A 6088-nucleotide genomic window follows, 5' to 3' on the forward strand; every position below is an offset into this window, starting at 1 on the left:
ATACATACAAAAATGAAAACAAAAACAAAACACACTTGATTCGAATTTAAAGTTTAGTATTAAATTTAACAATAACAAAATCTACATTTAAATTTAAAAATATATCAATTTTTGATTAATGAATCATATTAATGGTTTAGCCGCCAGAAACAAAACAACCATGTAATCAATACAATTACAATAATTAAAAAAAAAAATAAATTAAAAAATTATGTATTCAAATCACAAAATGTATTATCAATTCGGGCGCCTATTTTTGACTATGAATTATAACATTTTTGGGTCTAGGAAACACTAGCTCTTTTTTTTTAAATAAATCGAATTTGGATTCCTTACCACGCAGAAGTAAAGCAGCTGTGTGTAAGTGTGCTTTACTGTTATGGGTCAGCCTAACATCGGGTGATCTTTAAGCAAATTCCCTGTATAGCAATTTGTTGGTGTATTATGTGTGTTTGAATGGGCTAAGACGTGGGGATCACAAATCACATTTTATATTTATTAAATCAATCGCTTCTATAAATTCCGTTATATAAGTCAAATATCGAGCAAGGTAGTTTGTTTTATAGTCATAGGTTGTCATTATACCTTAGTATCCTTAGCCTATTTGGAATGATGTAGAATGGTATTATTGACTGGCATTCAATGATTCGCAAAAGCAATAATTTTTTTTAAGAAAAAATTATCAAATGAAATATAACTAGAACTTGTCCATATCTTGTCTGATTCTTGCAAGACCATTAAAACGAATGGTCTCTGTATGGATTTTCATTATATCAAAAGACATTTAGTATGTCATTGTTAATCTAGTTTTGATTTATAAGTATTCAGAATCCCAAATATTTGCTTTTTAGTATGTGTCTTGTGCTCATACTTCTGATTGACGACCAATAATTTTTGGTTGCTGTTTTCAGTTAACAAACATAAAATTATTTTTTTATTTATAGAACTAACTGTTTTACGGTTTTGGGTTAGTCGTTGTTATTTGAAAGAGTTTAAAAATCGGGCACCATTGAAGGGTTAAAATAAACGCGGATTGTATGAAAAGCATTGCATACTTTTAGTCACTCCCGAAAATCATTTGTTTAAAAAAAATGTTAAGTATAATGCTGACTCCCTGCTACTTGCCGTGTGTGTCTAGAAAGTGTCGCACCTATGCTCTAATGAATATCTATAGAAATAATTGGCAGACTTCGGATAGCTCATCAATGCAAAATGTCAATATTCACTATCAATATTTAGCTTTTTCAGTGATGCGATTTTATTAATGATCGCGGCATTTGACACCAATCGTTAAGACCGGAGGGCACGAATTTGTTAATTTAAAATTTGTGTGACTAACTATTTTTTGTAAGATTGTTGCTGGAATTATGTAATATTTGACTGCGCAAATTTGTTAAATATTTTGTTAAAACATCGCATATTATTGTTTCTTTTTTTTTTTTTAGCGCGTGGAGATAATTTAATTTAAATGTTTACAATATTAATGGATGATAATTTGATTTTGAAGTCAGCCTCTGTTGCCTGCAGATTCAATTCTCATAAACAAATTTCCTTTTCACTTTTCATATGAAGCACTTGACAAGTTGAAATGATTGTCAGCATTGCGTGGGGAGTATCAACTGACAACGAGAAAGTGTTGAGAATTCTAAGTACTTCGGAGTAGGAACCCACTCATACAAGTGGTAGATGACTTAATCCCAAATGTGTTGGACGGCCTATTCTTGAATGAAAAGTAAAAGTTGCTCAACCACGTTTATCCACAACGCAATATAGAAACGAACAACAAAATATTCCCATTGAGAGCTTCGAGTGATAAGCAACCGTGTGTAAGCGTCATTGAGTCAAAGGTTTATTGACGCAAGTTGTATTTTCCAACCTCAGTCTCAGTCTCGGTCTCAGTCTCAGTTCCAGCTTGATCTCTGGTGAGGCTTCTTCATGGCACTTGTTGCCAGGCAAAGTCAGGCTGATTCGTTTCGGGTCCATGGCACCTCGAAGGCCGTCGCTTCTGCTGCCTTTGGTTGAGTTTTAGTTTTTTTTGTTGTTTTTGTATTATTTTTATTTTGTGTGCATGGTGATCATTCGTCGCAAGGTGAAAGTCTTTCTCCCTCAAGCATTTTGTTGTTGCTATTTGTATAGCTTTTAGTCTCGTTTTTCTGTATTTCTTTCTTTCTTTCAAAATGTTTTGATTTCTGTTGTTTTGCTTGGCTTTGGATTGTGGGTTTGCACGCTCTTTTGGTAATCTCTTGCACAAATATTACCTGGCTATTAGGAATTTACCCCGGATTGAAGACCCGATGACATTCTGTTTACATATTCGAGTTAAGTGCCTGTCATCAATTGATAAGAAACATTTGTGGTAAAGAAAACTAAGTAGGTAGTGCATTGATCTAAGAACTCTATATTGTGGTCTTAGTAATTTATATTTATAAAATATTTAGAACAAAATAAGTTATTATTGGGATGCAATCATTTATCATTCATTATTCGTTTTTGAGATGTGTTATATGTAAATTTAGCAATTTCGGAAGAGTAAAATCAAGGAATATATTTTACTGCATGTATGCCTTCAGATATTTTTGTATCTTTTTGCTCGGATGATTTTAAAGATCAAATGGAAATAAAAAATCTCGCACTCTATGCTAAGAAATTTAACTGCTATAAAATTGAATATTTTATGCGCAGATAATCCAACGGAACCTCTTTCGAAAATGTCTCACACTTGAAACATACACACTTCCCCCATTTACATAAATCTTACTACAAAATGTGAACAACTACCTGACGTTAAATCATCTTATTTCTTATCTACGGATGGAGTCTATCTCATGACGCACTCGGAGGTGCGGTTAGCAAAAAAGACATTTTAATTTTTGAGATATAAAAATAAATTGCAAGCTCGTCACGTCTCAGTGAGGTCAATATAGTTGAGAATGTGATGGAAACCAGGCTTATGTGTGACAAATAAAACATAAAGCTGGCAAAGGTGTATACGAAAGGCCCAAAGGCCAATTTGTATGTAGTCCAAACAAGGCTGCTTGAGATTAAGTAATTTATTTTATAAATTAAGCAAAAACCTTCGCGGATGTACTTTAATTCTGAAATATGAAATGTATTATTATAAGTTAGCACAAAATGACTTCGCAAAAATGTAATCATCATAAGCTAGACCCTATAAGGAAGAATTTTAATATTGGAAACTTCATGAAAAATAAAATTGCTGCTTATTATTATACACATATTATCAATAATGAAATACATAATGTGGTTAACAATAGATAAAAACAAACATATTCAAAACAAACAAAAATATTGATTTGAAAACATTTTGGTTTGAGGGAAAATTGGTTAGACAGTTTTCTCAAAGACCTGACAAAAGCCTGAGGTAAGTAATTAAATCTGCCTTTGGGTTGGTTATTAATGTGCTGTTGCCAGGCAAACAGGTGAAAATGTTTTCTTTTATTTATTTTCCATATAGATTGAAGACTCATCGAGGCTTTTCAGAAAACTGATCGGTTAATAAAGAAAGCCATCAAATAAAATTTAAACATCGCAGAGATACAAAAGAGCAACTCAGTCGAATGACTTGGACAATGTCTTTGGACTTGGGCGTCATCGTCCAAATCAGTCAAATCAGCAGAGCCATTATCATTGTCTGGGTCTGGGTCTTGGTCTCACTCTATGTCTGCCTCTAGCTCCGATTCGGACTCTGACTCCGACTCTGACTCAATGGAAACCTGATAAGCTGTGTGTGTGTATCTTATGCAATGCGACAAGGGAATGGTTTGAGGGGGCCTGGCGTCGAAGCTTCTCTAGAATTGCAGTGGGCATTGACTTAATGGTGCCCATTGGCTTGCATTTTGCTGTGTGTGCATTGGCCAGCTTTGAAAGTGAAAATTTATTAATGAAAGCTGGCGATGAAGTGTCGGATGCCTGGGCTGATGGATCTGTCGATTAGTCGTGTTGCCGTCTCGACAGTCGACTGCCGAATTGTGCTGTGGGTCTCACACAAATTGCTGCTATAATTGCTGGAAAGCTGAAAATGCCATAATTTGATGATTGGCTCAGGTTGCCTTTTGATAAGGGCCAAAAGTGCAAGCTAACTAGCTGACAGGTGTTGCACAAGAGGAAATCAATTTTCCAATTTACTTAAAATGATCAAAAGGAAGCTGTTGAACGCAGAACTGGGAGAGACTGATATTTGATTATTGCTAATTTTTAAGTTCTTGGTAACTTTTCAAAATAACATATATTGAAGAATTTAAAATGATAGAATAACATAATGAAAAACTATTCATTCCACTCAAAGCGAGTGGCTTCATTCATTCATTTATAGTTAATTTCAAGATGACAAATGTAAACTGCAATAACGCAATAATTGTTTACCCTATAGACAGAATTTATAAATTATTCTGGTTTAAATATTACATGTGTTTATTATTATATTAAAAGAATTACATAGATTTTTGATATAGTGCTTAATTATGGATGCATTGTTATTATCATTATTAAAAGTGACTGGGTTAGTGAGATGTAATAATAATAATTAGGAATAGTTGATTTTAAAGAAAAATGGTAAAAGCAACTTAAATAGCAATAACATTTTAGACTACAGACACAATTTACAAATTATTCTTCATTAAATATTGCAGATTATTCTTCAGAAGTATTCCATAAATTTGTAATATAATGCATTATTATGCAATTGTTTTTATTTTCATTATTGAAAGTAAGTGGCTTAGTTAGATGTAATAATAATAATTCAAAGATAGATAGAGGTTAGGGAATACTCCATCTTAAGAGCGCATACATAGAGTTCAACTTCAATTTGATGAACGAAATAATTTTGATACACACTGCCTATAGGGTAGAAAGTTATGTCTTAAGGTAATGCATAGGGTATATATATTCTTGATCAGTGTCAACAGGCGATACGATATAGTCATGTCTGTCTGTGTGTCTCTCTGTCTGTATGAATACATAGATCTCACAAGAAAGCGATATAACTTTTTCGACAGCCATTGTTATTTCTTGCACGCAGATCAAGTTTGTATCAAATTCTCGCCATATATTGTTCTTTTTAGTATATATCAATATATCAAATATAGCCTTTGGTATATTTTCGTATTTTTTCAGTATATTAGTGGTATATTTTTAGAATATGGTTTAATGAAAATGGGTATGGTGAATCTTACAGTCAAAAACTTTTGACTGCAGTTTTCTTACTTGTTTAATTGTATACATTTTAAATTAATTTTTAAAAAAATCTTCTAGGTATAATATATAATATATCTTCTAGGTATAATTCTTAAAAAGAATTCAATATATATATGATGCAATGCATAATTATGGAATTAGAGCGCATTACTGAAAGTGAGGGGCGACGTTAGAGGTAATAATAATAATAATTGAGAGAGAGAGGTTTCAGACTATAGTGCATTTGAAGATCAGAAATGTAAAGTGCAGCTTGAATTCCCACCAATCTTTACACGCTAATAACAAACATTAATTATTCGTAGCCAGTTGATCAAGTCATGCTGCGTTATCTCATACAATGCAAAGCAAACCCGAACTATCAACTGATCCAAATGGCATTCAAAAGTGATGTAAGTGCGTAATATGTTGATCAGTAGAGCGGACGAGATGTGATCACAGCGGGATCAAAGCTACTACTCGCAGATCAGCGTGAATAATGTGTATTTGGTAGATCACCAGAGTGGGCCACATTAATCATCTACTTCCACATAATTATCGAGAAAAAATGAATCACTTTAAACGAAGCAGACAAATTGTGTTTGGTATTAAGACTTAAACGACACATCGCTGCGTGCCACGGAATGCAGCTTAAATAGCTTCGCTTATGTTGTTATTGTTTTCGGTTGGAACAATCACACATTTTGGCCCACGTATGTAAGCGATAATAATGCATTTCTTCGTCAGTCAGTCAGCTATTAAGAGCTATTCATAATTATTGTTTTGTCTCGAAGCAATACGATACACCTTCAATTTATACAACGTTCTTATCGGGGCATTTCCGAGTACGAGAGCTTGAGGAAATTACGTGATCAGCGCGTCAAATCGAAATCTCTGC

The sequence above is a fragment of the Drosophila sulfurigaster genome, chromosome 2L, assembly GCF_023558435.1.
Source record: "Drosophila sulfurigaster albostrigata strain 15112-1811.04 chromosome 2L, ASM2355843v2, whole genome shotgun sequence".
NCBI classification, from domain to species: Eukaryota; Metazoa; Arthropoda; class Insecta; order Diptera; family Drosophilidae; genus Drosophila; species Drosophila sulfurigaster.